Source organism: Cydia fagiglandana, chromosome Z (genome assembly GCF_963556715.1).
Source record: "Cydia fagiglandana chromosome Z, ilCydFagi1.1, whole genome shotgun sequence".
NCBI lineage: Eukaryota > Metazoa > Arthropoda > Insecta > Lepidoptera > Tortricidae > Cydia > Cydia fagiglandana.
This window is the reverse complement of record NC_085959.1, coordinates 24,122,202-24,143,062: the sequence shown is the minus strand read 5'-3', so window position 1 is coordinate 24,143,062 and position 20,861 is coordinate 24,122,202.

The following is a 20,861-nucleotide window of genomic DNA, read 5'->3' as shown; positions in this document are numbered from 1 at the left end:
AATTCCTAGCCGAACGCCACATATTTTGAACCAAAGTTGCCAGTTCGCCAAACGCCAATTTCATATGTAAGGACCTAATATTTTGTAAATGCGTTACTTTACTGAAATAATAACATTAATTTCTAAGTAGGTAAATAGTACATTACCTACTGCAGAGGCCGTGAAGTAAGAGATTGCAGGACGAGATTGCGGTAGACACAAAGCGGATAAAGCGAGTCTTGCAATCCCTGTTCCGGCCAAGGATTATATAGTGCTTTTCTCAATCAATGTAAGAAAATATTATATAAATAAATTTGTTTGCTCATTTGCGGTAGCATATTACGCATAGCTAAGTTGGTTTCCTCTCTTAAATTAGGCGGAGTACAGTCCATAATTTCCCTATCGCTCTCGTCACTAAGATGTCATTTTTATTTTTGATATAACAATCGGAACGAACGAGAAGAAATAGACATGGTTAAATTGCCGCCTTTCTTATTAGTGTTCCGTACAAAACTTTGTTTACGGAACACTTATGGGATCACTTCGGTCTTGTTTAAACTTGATATGTGATAAAGCTATTCGAGCACCATGTTTAACCGCTTATAAATATAGTAGTTACCATAGATTATGTTTTTAAGTTTAATGCCGCAAGTATGCTTACAGAGAGAGTGATCGTTGGCTGTAAGTATGAAATATTTCCTTTGTCAGTCTAATCTTAGTGAGCAAATTTAAAAAGTTAGAGCAGCGGACAATAATGTACGTTTCATACTAACTCCCTACATTACTTCTTGGCCTAGGTCAAGAAGTAATTGCTTTCTTTTTTTGAGTTACTCGAAAATTTTATGAAATAATACAAGGTGATGTTATAATCTATATAAATATGTCCTGTTCTTGTTTTTTTTATTGCTGTTGGCACAATTTATATTATGTTCGTAAATGTTTTAATATCAAAACATCCGTCCGCCAACGCGAGCTTCCGTTGATGCTACTCGACACGGAGACAAATATGTCGAGCGATTTATGACTTAAATACGTGAGTGACCCGTTTTAATATAGATATTCGTAAATGTGTTGATGAAATGTTGTAATATCTCCACAAACCAAAGGTTATCCAGGAAGAGATCGCTCTTTATCGATAAGACCGCCTGTTTTCTACCTTAATTGAATTTATATGATTTGTTGGTATGTACCTACTGTTTCTTTTGTTGTTGATATAATTTCATAATATAACAAATACAATCAATTAAAAATAATCTGTCCTCTTTTCCAATGGTAAGAAAAGCATCAAGAAAGAGAAATATTATAGAAAACGTGTTACAAGGCTTAGAAGGAGAGGCTAAGCTTTCTTCTTAAGCACACAATTTAGTGCTGGCCCTGAATCAAGTTTCAGTTGTTATTTACGGCCCCAACGTGACGTCGTAAATAACGGATGATGTGTCCTAAATTTATGTATGCTGTCCAATTTTGCAATTCAACTGCCAGTCTTAGATTATAACTAGCAACCCGCCCCTGCTTTTCACAGGTTACACAAAACCTTTAACAAATTATACACCTAAATTTTCCTCAAGAATTACTCTATTGATAAGTGAAAACCGCATGAAAATCCGTTCAGTAGTTTTTGAGTTTAACGCGAACGTGCATACAAACTGACGCCGCGGGGGACTTCGTTTTATAATGTGTAGTGATTTTGTACCAGTAGTACAGTCACCTGCGATAATATATTACACAACGAAGGCCGCAAAAATATCTGACATGATCTTATTTATAAGAGCCATAAGAGCGTGTCACATATTTTTGCGGCCTTCGAAGAGTAACGTATTATTGCAGGTGACTGTACCTATAATTTACGTGGACACTTATAGGTAGTGTAATATTGTAGAATTAGACCAAGATAAGTATGCCGTGATTTTAATCGATCAATCTCAGATACCTACTCAGATGTATATGAATTCACATACTAGGTAATTCCTCTATATATTCTCTCTTATGTACAGTCAAGGAATTTAAATTCCGACCCATTTCGTACTTTGTCACAGTGACAATCAATATGAAAGCCGCTAGAGACCTCATACGGTTGTCACTGTGACAAAGTACGAAATGGGTCGGAATTTAAATTCCTTGACTGTACCTACCTAACCATTACGAAATCTAAAACCACCCATTATCACAGCAATGTATTACATTGGCAGTCGAAGATCAACACAAATAATGTCATTGATTGACATAAATAAACAAAAAAAAATTATTATAGTACATTTATCTCTAGCAAAGAGCAAAGTGACAGCTCAGCTAGAATTACAATTAAGAATTAGGAATAACAAAGGTTACCTGCCGATATGAACTTGAGATTACAATAACACAAAATGTTGTAAATGAATAACGAGGTATTTGTACCTACTCGTATTTATATATGTAGCAGTAAAAATAGACATGTTAAGTAGGTAAGTACCTACTGATAGAATTTATAGTAGTGACATAGTGGACTAACTGAAAACTAATTTTCTTTACCGACTTTACTAACCGAACTACTGCGATTAGAGCCATTAAACTTTAAACGGCCGTAGTCTGATACCTACTTAGAAAAATTATGGTAATAATCAAGTAGTACCTATTTATTTTCCTATAGTTACATGTTTTCTAAAAATATTATTTTATTAACATTCTATCTAGTGTCTACACATAATCATTAGATCCAATTAATTTTAACATATTTTTGAAAATAGATCTATTAAGAATACAAATTCTCACTACAACCTAGATTGATTAAAAAACAGATCAAAGAAAAATAATATAATATAATTTTCTCAGTAGATTCATGACGGATCTGGCCAATGGGTCTAGTGAGATTAATCGATTTTGATAGACCAGACTTTGCAAGTTTAGCAAGTGTTATTTTAAATGCCAAACTTCTATGGAAGTGCTTTCAAAATCGTTGCAGAGTTATCTTGGTCTAAGTCTAAAAGCCGTAATAGTAGGCAGATTAATTTTGATATGCGTGACTGGCTTCGAGAGGTATAGTGAATACGTAGGTAGGTAACTTATATTAAGATTCTCTGTATTCGGATATTTTAGAAACTTCATATTCTTTTTATTATTCATACATTTTTGCTAATTCATGACACGTTATTTTCTAATGCGTATTTTATGTAGGTATTTTTCATCTCAGTTGGCTTTTTAAAATATTTAAAAGTATAATGTGTTTCATTCAGGTAACTTGATTTTGAATGGAAACAAAAGTTACGAGTCTGGTCAAAGAAGCCGTCTTCAATTCCCACTCAAGGGTACATCGCTCGCACATGGGTCGAAATTAACAATTCTGACTGACATCAAATGTCCAAGTTCTAACGAGATCCGCGTAACTTACTGATTGTTACTGATTTGTTGCAGAGGAGGTTTGCACTTACAGCTTGGCAAAAAAGAGTAGAAATTAAAAAGTGGCAACACTGTAGTGTCGTCCCTTTCAAACCAATATATATAAGAAAACGGGATGACACTACGTACAGTGTTGCCACTTTTTAATTTCTACTATTTTTTGCCAAGCTGTAACCGCGTTTTGGCAGATGATATACGATTTATGTCATTCAATGTCCATGCTAAATAATTATTTTTGTTAATTAAGCTACGACGATTAGTTTTTAAAGCCGTATCGAAACTAATTTAAGATTATTTTATACAAAAATAATTTTATTAAGTGAATACTATTGAAAATACCTGATAGCTACTAAAAGTCCATAAAAATTTTAACGCCGAAACAGGATCCGTAATAAATTGATCATTTAAGCGTTGCTATCAAATTTACAGGTTCTTTAGAGTTCGTTGTATCGTGTTTTGTCTATAACCGATTTTCGGTAATTTTTTTCAGTTTTCACTTTAAACTACCACACGTTTAAAGTGGTGCAAAATATAGATATAAATTTTCTTAAACTAGGTATTAGTATAGTGATTGAGGAAAAAACAGTAAACGTAATAAATCCCGGAAGCAATAACATACACTACACTACAATAACGTACCTATTTAACATAAATACACTGAAGTTAGGTACGAACATCACTTTGCCTCCGAGGTACGGGAGACACGCAGTCTTATCGACCGCTTTGTCTCAGACCACTCTACTCGAACCATGACAGCTTTTAAGGCAAGTTAGTAGATACCTTTAGTTTTCTTTGGTCATGTAGGTCATGTCTAAGTATGTAGGTAGTAATCAGACAACAAGTCGTATAAAAACTACAAATTATACTTAATTTAACTATAGTGTTCTTATCATAAAATTACATATTCGCTCGTTTAATCAATGGGCATAATATCCGTTTGGCATAAGCTTTAAAAGCCGTACCTAACGTAAAAACTAAATACATCATCACATAGTTATGTCAAAAGCAATAACGTTAATGATTTTTGTAGGAATCCAGAAAAAATATCGGAATGATGTACGAGTCGGATGGGATCCGAATTGGCGAAAGATCGATAGGGGTCCGAGAGGTCTGCTGATTGATTACACTACTGGAGGCCTTCGCAAATAATCACATTTGTCAAAATGTGACGAACAGGTTATTATTACTCATAATAACGCTGTGATAATATTCCGTATTCTGTGCTTTTTATTTTAAGCACTTATCTATCAACCTGCTTTGAATAGATATATGTACTTTATATATATGTTTGTAGGTGTAATGGGCTTAATAAATACTAATATTTAAGACTGAAATTAGCTGAAGTCTAATTTATTAAAGGGTAAGAGTTCTATACAATGGGACAGCTTATACGAGATTCTGCCAATCGTTTGTACTCGTACTACTAAAGAACCCGTCTGCGAATCGTTATCGGCGAAACGAAAATCGGGGTATTTTTTCTCTGAAAATCAATAGGGCACTGGCGAAACTATAAGAGTTCCTAGTTTACTACGGAGCCCTAAAGGTAAAAAGGTTCAGTTTTATGCGTATATTTTCCATCACCAATTTAATTTATTCATAAAGGCAACTATGAATACAGGTTATGAATATGCAATGTCTTTTATGTCTTTGTCAACGGTTTTAGTGTTTTAGGCTAGTAAATGAATAGTCTATTAAGAGGGAGTTTCCTTTATATTCAAGCCTTGTCCATTTTACAGTGATACCTGCAGTTACTACTAACTTTATGACTGATGAACTTTAGGGCTCACTATCTTTAGCATAACACAGAAATTGGCATATATAAGAAATAAGTACCTAATTTAACTAGATATTATGAATAATTAACTGATTTGCAAGACCGAAGTGATCCCAAAATATGCATAATATAGATATGTAGGCATATAAAAAGAAACTTATGGAACACTTGTTAGCACTAAAAGAGATTTTGAAGATATAATAAAAAACAACAGTGAACTGCAGTAGTTAAATATAAAATTGTTAACCATTAAGTTTTCGCTTTAATTGTATATTTCTATTTCACATTTTCAACTACTCAAAAATTATCTGCAAGATGTCGCTATTTAGTGATCCTTCTGTTGTTTACCTCTACTTTTAACCGTCTTTAATATGTTTTGTTCTCCATTGTATCTATGTATATGTATATCGGAAGAAAAAAAAACGCATAACGCCAAATACGCTTTATGCCATAAACGCAGAATGCAGAAAATGCCATTTTGTCGTTTCGCGTATTGAAGAAAACTAATCCGCCATTATGCCAAAAACGCAGAAAGACAAAAACGTTTAGGTAAGTACGGTCAGCCTAGAAAGTGGTAGACAGACTAGACTATACATATAATTAAATGTTAAGAGGAACTCACTCTTTCTATATGTAGTAATTAGGGCATCATGGGCACTGGGCAATGGGCTTGCATGTTGCGGTAGGTATATGAAAATATAATCGTTATTTATTTTTTAAGGCGTGATGAAACACCCTGATAATGTGAAAATATTAGAATAACTCAAGTCCTGTATTCGCCTTAGGTAGGCAACTAGGTAATTATATCACATTATATTTGCTTTTACTGTAATTCTGTGTCACGTATTTGGTTTGAATTTGCTATTGATGGTTATTTGTAAGATATCTGAGAGTTAAATAAAATGGGAACAAATAACACAAACGTATTTTATATATTGAAGGAAATGAAGAAGTGACGTGACAACACATGTCAGTAAGAACAGAAACATAAAACCTGTCTAAAGAGGTTGCGTTCTTAATCTCCAACAGCTATGATACTAGACTTAGTAAAATGTATTAAATTAATAGCTTGTTTGAATAAATTCACGATGTCTTGGGCATGGATCTCGTGGAAAACCGTAAACAGGTCCCAGTCGTAATGCACCCCAGCAGCCGGGACTTTCTTCTAAATGTTGCTGGCATATCCGTCTGTTGGGCGCACGGGCGGTATATAGATATTAGAATGATACAGCAGTTTCGCTTTTAAAAAATTGTGTGGGTATAAAAGGAATGTATTTGGGCATCCATTAAATATGTAGCTGCTGCTTCCATCATTGTCATACATCGTACAAACTGTCCCTCCATTTTCCATCAAGTCCTTACTTAAGAAAATATAATATCCGTCCAATGGATATAACCTCCGTAAGACGTACGAGCATGGTATAATAATATACTCCGCCTGGTACTCTCTTCCAGTCTTTTCTAGGTCACCTGACTGACACAAGCATACGTCATTATGCGACAGCGCTATCTGATAATATGCGATAGCGCTATATATATAGCGGCCATGTTAGTGTGACGTAGGCCTGTGTCACTCTGGGAAGAAAAGACCATGTTTTATTAGACTATGCGTACGAGTACGTTTTTAGTAGGAAAGTACTAAGTGGGTATCTAGTAGTTCTACTATTACTGTGGTGTATGGAAGATTTTGGATAATATCAAATAAATTTGTTGGGTTGGGTGGCATAATGCGTATTTGTTTTTTTTTTTGGCATTATGCTTATTTGGTTAACATACAACTTTGGAATTCCACGTGTTTGGCATTAATAGAATTCGGCAATACACGTCTTTGGCGTTTAGCGTATGAATGGTGTTTTAAGTTTTTGGCATTATGCGTCTAAAGGAATGTAAATGCAACTCTGTCAAACTATCACAACAAATGTTACAAACGGAAATATACGAGAAAAAATGTTAAAAATAATTAATTACGGCTTTCTTCTGGTAAAAAGTAACCTCCAGCGTGGACAGAATACCATGAAAGGCCTCAAATTATTTCAGGCGGGCCATGTTGTGGATGTGCCGTGACGAGTATAGGTAAACACAGATAAAAACTGCAAAAAATAGTGTCAAAATCGTCGTCCAAACAAGAGTTTCGAATGTGTATGATGCTCAATTTTCAGTAAATATACTTTTAAACAAGTAATTGTTAATATGTAGTAATAATAGAACTGTCCTCGCGCCTACATCCAACCGAAGTTTTCAAATAAAAATTAGAGGTTATGTTGACTGACAAAAAACAATAGTACCTACTTATTGCATTGAAAATGTATTTGAGACATTGTTATTATTAGATAAGGTGTTAACCCTTTTTGATATAAGTAATTATCATACTTACGTATATTTCTTTACTTCATTTATCCATAAATTTAGGTTTTCACACAACAAGGTAAATACCTAAGTGTTATCCGCTGGAAAGCTGTAAAATTGTATTTTCTGCAATTTATCCTGTACATCGTGGGTACTTCATTTATCCATAAATTTAGGTTTTCACACAACAAGGTAAATACCTAAGTGTTATCCGCTGGAAAGCTGTAAAATTGTATTTTCGTGGGTATTGACCCACGATGTACTGGGAACAATACATTTAAACGGCCTTTTATAGTGTTTTTTTAGCAAATATTATGAATTACACTTAAATATTTATTACCATAACGTCCCAAATTGTCAACGATAATTTGCGCGTGGTTCCGATTATGGCCACCAGATGGCAGACTCTCCAACGCGCACATTCCCTATCAAAACTCAAAAATGCCACGAGTTTTCCGGCCTCTGGGTGTGAAAAATTAATTAATTCACTCGTATTCACAATTCTACTATCTTGTCCGACTAGTCGGACAAAGCAGTCGGACTACGTGGCTACAGGGTAAATGACAACTCCGACACTTAAGTACCTACTTTTTTAAAACCACGTTGGTGGCCCGCCTGATGGTACGCAGTCACCGTAGCCTACGGACGCTTGCCACTCGAGGTTACATGCGCGTTGCCGACCCTTTAAATACCTGTACCTACACTTCTTTTTTGAATAATCCGATACGGTAGACCCTCGGGAAAACCTCGGCAGGGTTAATACAATTTTCAGCCAGTAAGACTTGAAGTTGTCTCTACTTACTGGGATACCCTTCATTTGAAATTCAGGTTAATTTTCTGACTAATAATACATTTCAACCTCAATTTTTTTTAAAGCCTCGTACAGTTTTAAAATTAATACATTTTAGGAGTCACACGATCCCGCCGCCGAAAAGGTGCTCCCATACGAGTACATTCGTGTCCTTTCAGAACGTATATAGCTTAAAAATGAGAGCGTAACTAAGAATTTAGAACTGCAGCCCCGTATAGTGTTACAGTGGTAAAACATATCAAAGGTTACATAAAGAACATCTAAATTGAAATTACTGAAATACGCGCACCGAATTGTATTTTATAATAACCGAGGGCAATTTCAAATGCATCGGTATGTTAAATGTTCTTCACATGGTTTAATCGACGCGCTTGTGCTCATAACTTAAGAATTATTTTTTCCCTTTTAAAATACGAGATGGTTATAAATATTTTCATAAGCACAGCCCCGCCGTCTCGTTGCTCTGACGGGCGCGAATATTGCAGCAGTAAATATTTTGTGAATTTCTTTTTGCCTTCAAAGCAAAAGCAGTGCAATCTAAAAATGCAATTCGTGAATGTTATAATTACTTTTCTACAGAGGTTATTTTCAGGTTTCGTTTTGCAATTCGATGTTTGTTAGGTTTCAAAATCGAGTCATGTGTGTTTCATAATTTCTCGCCGATTGATGTAAAAAGAATAGTAAGCAAAAAAAAATTTTTCATTATGTAAGGAGTGATATAAAAATTCCATAAAATATTTTATACCATTATAAGGATTTTTGATGATGATAATAATAATGAGACATCGAGCTAGCAATGGTAATATGAATAAATTGTGTAAAAATGAGGACCAAGTTTATATGAATAAGCGGTCACGTGACGTCGTCATCCTTCGTCTAACCTCTGTAACTATACGGATACGGTAAAAAAACTATACTGGATAGTAACAAAAAAATAAACTGACAAGCATGAGTCGAAGTTCAAGAAAAAATTAAGTACTTATTGTAATAAAAATGCGTTACAGCGCGAATCTGACTCGCAATGGATCGATATTCCTACTTAGAACTAAGTATATTTATCGTTTAGCTTTTTTATCCATGTCTTCTGGACACATTACTGGTCGTGACGAAATTAAAGACAGGGGTATGTTTTTGCGTCATATTTTGCATACATATTTCTATAGGTTTTCATGTGTATCATCATACTTCACGAATTGTCTATTAAGGTCTGTAGTGTTTTAACATTATACAAGTATATTTATTTAAGATTTCAACAAATTCCAATCAAAAGCATTAATATTTTATACTCATACTCATATATTTTATTGCGTTTCATGTGTACAGAGGATCTTATAATATAAATACAGTCTCAACATGAACCCTGCAAGGATATAGCAACATAAACTACCGAAACAATTACTCTACTTATTCTACTTATATGCGAACTTTTGCAGTTTTACTATGTTGTCATTTTTTGAAGTGATTCAGTAGAAAAGTAGGTATACGAGTTGTTTCATGTTAATTACTGCTGTTTCCATTGAGTCTGACCGTTACTAATATAATTTTAGGTTGTTATATGCTATTTATAAGGCCAATTAAGAATAAATATAGTATTAGGTATATAAGTACCTAACTAAGCTTTTCTAAACATCATGAATAGTGTATTAAAACTTTCTGTTGCAATTTTATCAGGAATCGTTGTTAAAGTCACTTTCGACTGACATTATATTTTACCCTGCTTTATCTGTTCACCCTTCGAGATGTGCGATTTGGCCTAATGTCTCCGGAAGATTCACTCTGTTTGGAAAAGTAGACGACTGGTTAACGACACGACTTCGACTTTTCGCCTGACTTCCAAAACATGTATGTTATTTCTTGTTTATGCAATCGTTACGTAATGAAAGCTCTTATAATGTCGAGTACTGTGATGAAGTCACGACGCTTTAGACTGAGTCTATATAATAATTAATTAGTCAATCAATGATATATGCAGGTATAATGACAAATGTGGATGTACCTATAGGGTATAGGATTGCCATAAATTATTTTTAATAATTACTAAAAAAATTTTTGGTTTTCATTTAGAACTCCGTCGTACTGAAATGAGAACCTAATCTTATTTAAGACAAAACAGGAGCTGAGTTTTAAACATTTTAGGTAAATATACCCGTCTCGCTAACGGAAGCTGCTCCTAAAACTTGTGCGATAAGGACAAGGCGAAAAATCCTGCGTAAAAATCTCAAAAATCGAGGTTTCGTACTCGACTGTTTCCTCCTCCAAAACTTAACCAATCGTAACCACATTTGGAAATTTAAATGATTATGAAATTATCTGAGTCTGACCGTTTTGCTTTTTTGGCTAATTGATATCAGTTTTGAATAATACACCTCTCATTGCGGCATAGTCAATGAGGCCTTTTGGCCGTTTTTGAAGGGCTCTGCCGCCTTAAAAAACAAAAATATAAAAAAAAAACAAAACGGTCCGACACAGATATTGACAATATTAATCTGTGTTGAAAAAATCATTGCTCTAGCATCAAAACCCACGGAGGAAACAGTCGAGTACGTTTGTATGGAGAAATGACCAGTCCTGTTGTCTCTTAACTGCATATGTCGGCAGCCGATCGTAAGATCAGGCATATCGTGAAATTCCTAGGCATATCGTGAAACGTGAAAATCTTTGACTCGTTGCCTGAGGCGACGGAGCCCCGCTACGCGGGGCTCTTATTTCTGGGCAGTTTGCCGTTCGGGCATCTGAAGCAACCTAACGAACCTATGTTACCTATATATATATAGGTTTAATGTGACTATCCTCAAAACAATACACAGGAACAGATCTGCCTGATATTACGATCGGCCGAGGAGACATACACTAACAATGACAATGTCATTTCATGTACACATTTATTTAATAATTAGATAATAATCCCATCCTAATCCCGTGATTACAAAAATCACACCAAGTTTTAGGTATAATATATATTATTTTATACCTAAAACTTGGTGTGATATTAGTAAAAAAACGAAAAATACAAAACGTAAATAGTAAAGGGCTTCATTCTTATCTACAAGTCAACTTATACGCCCAAGTTACGCCTTCGTTTTGGCGCAGCTTCCCAAACGTTGGTTTATAATGGTTACACCATTGTTGCTAGTATGTAGTTATCTACATAGACCATATTATTAAGCGCGTGTGGCTGGCTTAAGGAAACTAAACAGCATAGTTATTATTTTAAAAAAATGAGAATTTTAACTATTTTTATTTTCATGCAAAACAATTAAAAACTTCATCAACCACTTTTGTAAAACTGTCTTTTCGTACCTAAGTAGTCAAAATACATTACTATTTTGACATATTAGGATGCTGGTAAGCAATAATGTGTTATTAAGCACCATTTTGAGAAAATGGCGTCTAAAGATTATTTCGTGGTTTTTGAGTATTTGTTGTAAAAAAAATTATGATTTTTATTATACTGTTGTATTTATTAGTTTAAATACAATGAACACAATTTTGCTAATTGTAGTAGTTCTCGCCTATTTCTAATAAGGGGATAAATATTTACATTTACTTATGCTACTTTTCAACCCTAGGTTCGAAACGTAGGTATATCACTTTCAACCCGCTTCTTAGAAAAACAACAACCCACTTTCAGTGTGAGATAATAAATGGATTATTTTTATGTAGGTACGTCTTTCATTTGTACGTTTCTACCAACAGCCCCAATAGGTATTCGCAACGCAAGTATTTTCTATTTTTTTCAAGTAAAATACGAACATTGAGGGAGACACCGATAAGATACTTGTGCAATAATTTCCCCAGAGGACGGCATGCTTGAAAAATTGAAATTGATTTCAGATTTTTCGGGATCATGAACAATATTTTCTGTTGTTTTATGTAAGTATGTACGAAATTACATACTTACATAGGATAAGTTTATAACATAATACCCAAACATAACATTTTAATTTTGTGTCGGTTGACTTACGACCCTTGAGTTTGTGAGCGTAGTACGCGGCAGTTCTAGGCTTGAGATTCTTTGTCTTGCCCATTAGAGAACATTGGTGAAAAGCAAGGGATACACGTGGCAACTAGTCAGGGATATTATCCCTTACTGCAAATATCCCTGACTGCACGATATCATACATCCGGACATGGGGACCAGGTGCAAAGACTAATGCAGTACAGCACGTTTGTGCTGCGATGGGAACTAATGTCATAGGCTATTGATTTATTTGTTGAATGGACTGGATATCGGGCTGTGGGAGGAGACTAGCGGACACCAGGCCCCAATTTCACATCGGTGACAGGTGCGACGAATTGTAAAATCACTGTTGCTGACGTCACAGGCATCCATGGGCTACGGTTACCACTTACCATCGGGCGGGCCGTATTCCTGTTTGCCACCATCATTGTATTATTTAAAAAAACTTTATTATATCGGAAAAAAACAGATATTTCTCCTGTGAAGTTTCTGACAATTGTCAAAGATTTAGAAGAATTGTAGGTAATTCTTGACAGGTAATGAGTTATATGTCGGAATTTCGTGACAATTGTAGTGTTTCTTGTGACAATTGTCATAAACTTAGCAAGAGAAATATCTGTTTTTTTCCGATATCATAAAGTTTTTTTTAATAATACAATGATGGTGGCAAACAGGAATACGGCCCGCCCGATGGTAAGCGGTAACCGTAGCCCATGGATGCCTGTGACGTCAGCAACAGTGATTTTACAATTCGTCGCACCTGTCACGTTGGTGAAACAGGGGCCAGGGGACATCTCTAAAACGGTATTAGACTAATATTATTAGTCCACGAACTGTCAAGCCGTTGTTAGCATGGCTACACACAAATTATATTAGTATTATGACATGGCCGCACTTTTTTAATGCAAATGCCATGTAGAGTTAGCTTGGTCCGACTCTACATACTTACATAATTTTAATGCAGAACTACAGGTAAGTAAATAGGTTAAGTTTTATTATATTTGTGTAATTGTGTTGTTAAATATATTTTATACACGAAACAGGTGTCAATACAAAGAGATTCACGGCACTTTTCTGTACGACATATATTCGTATATTGATTTAAATATTTAAAAAAATATAACAATCAAAGGTCCTATATTTATCTTCACATGACGAAATAGTTTGACCAGCTTATAATAATTATACGTATAGTTACAATTATTGTCAAATGTAATTACATATAGACCAATGGTTGACTGGTAGAGAATGCCACGAAGCATTAAGTACGAAATTAGTATTTTTTTTTGTGCAATAAAGTTTAAATATAGCATAGACAGGTCATAAATACGAGGTGTACCATTAGAACAATCGGTTACCTCCATGGTCTATATGCATATTCTAAAAAAAAAATACAAAACGTCGGAGAACGTTTAATGAGCAAGGGAATTAGTAAACGAAGTCAAAGTTTTCTCATTTCCCTAAAAAGATTAACACGTTGTACAGGCGACGTGATCCGAATACCAAACTGCTGGCGTATTTTTAATTTTGTTACGTCAATAGGTACCTACATAATTTAGCTTAAAAGGTTTTTATTAGTACATTGTAAATACATATATCATATTTTATATTTCTTAAAATGATATCTACGATAACTATCAGAAGTGCAGTTTTTCATTACTAAATAGGTAAATAAATAAATATTTCAAGAAATAAGTAAATTAATTTATTTAATATTTAAATCTAACTACTTACGTATTTATATTTTAAACCTTTCTACATGTTCTGCCTCGTTCAGGAGGTAGGTAGGTACTACTATTTCGGCGCTCCGAAAAATGTCTGAATCCTACTATCGCGCATCGTATCATATTATTGCGAAACAAACTCTAAATTAAAATTGGTTTTCAATGGCAATTACGGCAGTTAAGCGATATTAAGCAGTATTTTTCTATGACTTGTATTGTATAGGCATATAGGTTTTAAATGCACGTCTTTACAAACATTATTAATTGAATAATAGTGTTATTTAAAATACGACATCAGTGTTTTTAAAGTACTACATGGGATCCAAAGGAGACGTTCTTGACCCTCCCGTCTTCGGTATCTTTAATTTTACAGACTTCAGTAACTGCCGCAGGCTACGGCTTCTGCTATATTAAACATTCCCCGACTATAAATAACTAGCTTAGTGACAGGCGAACTTCATCCACGATAAATTTATAAGTCATAAATAATTAAAGAAGGTACTGTTCTTTATTAAATGGAAGTAGAAACATAATATAACTATAATTGACGAATTCTCTTTTTGCTCAATAATAAAAACAAACGACAATATTTATTACACAAAATTAATCCGACGCCGCTGGCCTAAGGAGGTTGTAACTTGTCCATGCTTAGTCATATAAATATCTACAAATTAAATGTATGTTGACATATGGACAATACGTGGACGGTCGTAATTGCGTCTAATTAATCTTAATTATGTGATTTTATGACGCGCTAAAGTCACATAGATAACTAAGAAGACTTGATGTACTTACCTAGAATAAATGGCACAGTTTTAATAAAACAGCTTAGTAAGTAAATACCTTATACAAAACTTACCGCCGATACGTTATATGTTCACTGAGTCGCGAAGCTTCTAGTAAAATACGAAATAAACATATCAACCAACTGACCGGAAAATACGAGCAATTTTATGATTCTGTTTACGGGCAAAAGTAAGAGAAAGTTAGCTATATTTGCGTATATATTTTGACAGTTATCGTTTTAATGCTTAAAATATATATTAAGTGTACTTATGAAGATTTATATCCAATGGACTATAATGTATGTACATTGTGTATTAAGGGCGGTAAACGATGGATGTGTGGCCTGACCAGAATGGATAGGATAAGGAATAAGTACATAAGAGGAAGCCTGAAAGTTGCACCCATAACATAAAAAGTGAAGGCGAATCGCCTAGCGTGGTATGGGCATTGTGATGCTGAGGGATGAAAGTCATGTGATGAAAAAGGTATTACAAATTAATGTAGAGTGTAAGAGGAAATGAATCCTGGGGAAAAGGTGGATTGCGTGAGACATAATATGAAACGAACGCAAGTGAATGAGGAGATGACGGGGGACAAAGAGGTATGGAAGAAAAAGACATGTCGCTCCGATCCGGTGCACGGGATAAGGGCAAGAGAATGAAGATGATGATAATGATTAATTATGAGCATTTACAAACGAGTGTGTGAGATACGTAGTATAAAAACAAAGATCACACTTACATTTTTACGAGATGGTTCACTTTTGCTAAGCTAATACGTACTTATATCGAAATAATAAGTTAGAACTGCTGTTCAATAACACAACTACCCTCCATGTATATTTCTTGACCATAACTGTCAGAACATAAGTAAGGTAAATAAAGTATTTTATTATAATAAGCCATGATATTAAATTTGTATTAGTTTGCGTTAATTATTCTATAATAAATTAAACTAAATGCAGCAAATACATTTGTTGAATTGAATTATTATAATAACCGGATGTGCAGGAAACATCTTATTTGTTATTCCCACCAAGAAGTGGTAGAAGGGGTGAAGTCTAATCGAATATAAGCGGGTGTCTGACAGTTGTGGGTCACTTCTCAGTTGGAGAGCTACGACGACGAACGAAGTTAAGTGTCAATTTTATTTAATTGTGATTTTATGACTTGTTATAAATTTCTGTATGTTTTCTTTGTGTTATAGTCTGATGGTATGTACGTTACAATCTTTAATGTGAATATAACCCTTTGATGAGTTTTTAATAGTTACTATGTAACGTATATTCCAACTGATTACGGTGTAATACATCATGTGGCTTATTGCTCGATCTTTATTACTATTTTAAACTATGCCAAGTGTGTACGTTAAGGTAGCCAGTACTAACTATTAAGCCACCAATATTTATTACGCATAAAATAATATTTTTGTGAATGATGTGATAATAAAGCCGATTAATTGTTCCGTAAATCTACAATATACTTTTACTTACAATCTGCTTATATAAATATATTACTTAAATAATGTCTACCATTTTTCATATTCTAAACCTTGTAGTTGTCGCTATAATAAATACATTACTTTGAGCAATAATTAACTAGTCTTAATTAAATACTGCCTTACATCCTTATTTCCTATTTTATCAACGATAATACTAAAGTAAATCTGACATCAGAAGTGGGATGATATTACACACATTCTATGCCTACAAAACTAATGTTTCAGGAGCAGTACGAGTATAAGGACTGCTTATGCTAGTCAACAGCGGGACGCCATCCAACTCCAAACAGACACTGTAAGCCGCGCTATCCTGGACACAAGGACACTGGTGTTTCACTTTCAGTGAAAACCCCAGGTGAAACAAGATATTTGGTATACTAAGCATGATGCTTTTTATGGAGAACCGCAGCAAGCAGCTCAAAAGTACTTCGCGAAACAGAAACTGCCGCACCTGTGAGACGCTGCGGAGTGGCGCCTGTCTGGAAGGATGACTGATGAATGATGTTGTTTCTGGTATGTTAAAATTTGGTTACACTTAAAAATAGGACTGTATAGGTATGTTTAGATATCGAATCACATCGAATAGTTACCGAGTTAGATAAACGTAAACGTCTGTCCTTTTCATAACCTGTTATGTAACCATAATGACGCATAAATAAATATTTTCTAATCTATACTATTCTAAATGACGACTTAGTTAATGACTGAATCGAATAATAATAAAAAAAAAGAAGCTATTTGTGAAATTGGATTTTAGAAAAGCAGTTTGGTTTGAATAAGTTTCCAAACGTTGGAATAACGTTATTTATGGCCTGGATAAATATTTTAATCGTGATCAGTTAGCTACAACTCGAATCTCATTATAAGATTTTGAGGTCTGCATTAAAGACTACGTTGGAAATTTTAGGCGGTTAATAACAATGGGCATTTTAATTGTAACTTACCGCGTGTCTTAAGTTAGGTACGTTTATCAAGTCACGTTCAGCTGTCGGTTTAGTTACGAATTTGATACTTAATTTAATTGTCGCGGTTATGATATTTGTCCTCAGATTTGTGACTTTTCCTAACCGGCCGTTAGCGGTATACAGTTAAGTGGAAATACCCTTATACGTCCTTTGTATTTTATTAGTCACATTATTTCTTATTTTTGTTACGATTGATACGAATAAATATTTATATAACACCAGTTACTTAGGTTCAATAGTCTGATATCGAAGGCACATATCTTAAAGATTCTATCTCACCGATCAGGATCTTATCAAGGAACTATTTCAATAAATATAAAACAGTAAACAATATTAAACTGTCAGGTCGTTTTAAAACTGTAAAGGATAAAGTCAACACGCTTTTGGTTTTCAGTTACAAGCCCCTCGTAAGCTTATCGATATTAAAACAGTCGGTGGTAGTCGTGATACTTTCATAAATTGTAATAACGGCTATTTACAATTTTGCACCTACAGTGCTTATTGCGAGTTCTGTGTACAGATAGTAATACGCGTTTGGCATAAAAGCGTTTTTGAAAGTATGCTTCCAATTTGATAAATTTACTGATTGATGGATATTAAATGACTATAAAAAAAAAGGATATCTCAGTGACAACCTTAGACAATTACGTCATACAAAATAGTAGACTAGTCAGTATTGTTCTTGTGGTAATCAGAGGTAATTCAAGTCCCGTGTTAGTAAATTATGTTTTGAAACCGTGAAGTTGAAAGATTTTTGCACATGCAAATTAGTCAGTAAATAAAAAGCACATATTCTCTTGGTAATAAAAATACTTTACAAAGAAAAGGGGTAAATATACAACATAGAGTACAATAAATGTGTACAAAGTAAACGTATTCCTTTAGGACAATTCATCTAGGTGACCTGTAACTGGGTTGCCAACTTTTTTTTGGTGGAATATAGTATTTTCCAGAATAAGGCATCAAAAATATAGTACATTAAAAAAAAAAAATATAGTACTTTTAGATAAAATACTAAACATGAGTGTAATATACTTTTGATCGGAAATATAGTATTTAGCGTACTATATATTTTTCCAAATGTATATAGTACAAAGAGCCAAAATATAGTACAATACTATATAATATAGTACGGTTGGCAACCCTACCTGTAAGGAATATATAAAATATATACACGGTGTAACATGAGGGGGCCGAATAGTTTTAGCAGCGTATTCCTGATTATATTTAGAGACAAAGTCCTTTAAACCTTTTTGAAATTCGCCTAGTTTCAGAGTTCATTTAATACAAATACAGAAAAGAAAGAAAAAATTAAAAAAAAAACTAGTTTTTATTGTTACGTAGTGCAAAACGCCTTAACTTTTTGATGACGATGTTACTACTATGGGACGTAGTCTAAATATCCTTATCGATAGATGTCAAAAAGTAACAAGTAACACTTTGCAACAACTATGATTTACAAAAAAAAAAGTTTTTAAAAATGTATTTTAAGTGACATGTTTACCAATAACATATACTTTTTTATGTACAAGTACATTAAAAAAAAATTTTTTTTTTTTGGGCGAAATTGACATATACACATATTACATTATTTTCTCTCTTTTGACCTCAGAAATGCGTGGTTAAGGTCTTTCGCATTCCTTGTGAACACCATATATATACGATATTTTAAACTGTTATATACTTTACCAGTTCTCGTAGTAAACTCGCATAAGCCCTTGGGTATATGTACCACCATTTACCTGGTCTGGCGGTAATTAAATATGCTGCGGTAATAAAATGCCTATAACAATGGCAATTTTGTACCTATGATCTTCTGGTTCATTTTAATGTTTGTTTTAATTTTGGTACATACAAGAAAACATAAGACCACCGGAATACTGATAAAGCCAAGTGGAAGGTAGATAGGTGAATTAACCTTTTGGTGCCACTTGTTGCTATGAGTGAGCTGTTCAGGAATAAAACGAATCGTATAATCCTGATTCTATAGTATTTAGCAAACATCAATTTTTTTTTATTTATACTTAACCTATTGCCATAATGAAGCATGACTGATATAAATAATATGTCTTCGAATTAATTGTGTCCTACCCAGAAGCCCAAAACATCCTAGACCCATCCTAGAGAACGACTTTTGTAAGATGAATCCGCCTTTGTACGATAAGTTAAGATTCAACTAGAAGAATATCGCGTTATCTCCTGCGGTTTAAGGACAGTTACGATGGAAGCTCCAAAATACCATTTCATAAAAAGAAATACGTTGCCTATTATTTGTAACCACATTTTTATTTTGCCACCGAAGCTTCAGCTAAATAAAAGATAGATCTATACATATTGAATACATTATAGATAATACTGATCACTGACTTTTAAAATAGTTGTTTTGTGGGATGGCCGAACGGAGTTTAAAATTCTGTTACATTAGGTTTATATAATTCATGGGAGTGACCAACGTAGGAAGTTCTAATGGAATGAAAAAAAAAACGTAAAAATAAATGAAAAATGTTTATTTCTGTTAAACGATTCAGGTTAATTTATAAAAGTTAAGAACTCTTAGTAGGTATAGACATTACCTGTGGCAGGAGAATAGTTTAGAAACATTAATTATTGTAAATTAATTTGAGACATAGGGTTCCCAGATTTATTTTCCATTTGTCGCGATCTTAAGCGGTTACTTCCAGCTATCAGTCGAGTCCAGTTGAGCCAGCCTCCTTCTTAACTGACCACCTCCATGATGCCTTCCCGACCGTCTACTGCCAGCTGAATGCCAAATTAATTTTGTATTAAACAGAAACGTTTGCGAATGATACTATAAAATTTAGCTTTTTTTTTTCTCTCTTTAAAATTCATTATTTATTGTGGTTGTAAACCTATAGTGCACAAGAACTTAGTAAGTTTACGAAGATTGGAGGTCTTGGATTAGTAAACTTCATGTGTTGGCGTTTTTATTTGTCAAAAAAAAAAGAGAAATCTCTGCATACCAAACTGGAGGTCCCGGGTTCGATATCCAGTGGGTACATCTGTGTGTTCATCGGAAGGATTTGTTCCTTAACCGTGAATGATTTTTATGTATGTAAGTATGAATATGTAACATATTATTATGTACATATGCATAAATATATTTATACATGTCTATCATCTTCTAGTGTTCAAAACATAAGCTAGTTGGACTATGGGATTAAGAAGTTTTATATACTTAAGGTAATTTATGTATTAAAAAAAAAAAGAAAAAAAGAAAAGTTTATAAAGTTTACTTATGTGAATGAGACATGAGTTGATTATCGATCGATTGAGAACTTCCAGTGTACATCATTCCAGTGTAGTTAAAAAGCTAATTTGACAAAATAATAACCGATTAATAATTGCTGCCGAGCCTGTGAGCTCTCACTTGATGTAAGTGAAAAAGTAGCAATATAGGGACCTGCTGCAGAGCCTGTGTGCCCCACTTGATGTTATAGGTGGACCAGTAGCCAACTCAGGGCGATACATGCTACCGAGGCTGACTTGATGTGATAAGTGCCCGTAGCATGGTGATTGTAAGTAGGATAATTGCTGCCGAGCCTGCGAGCTCTCGCTTGATGTAAGTGAAAAAGTAGCAATATAGGGACCTGCTGCAGAGCCTGTGTGCCCCACTTGATGTTAT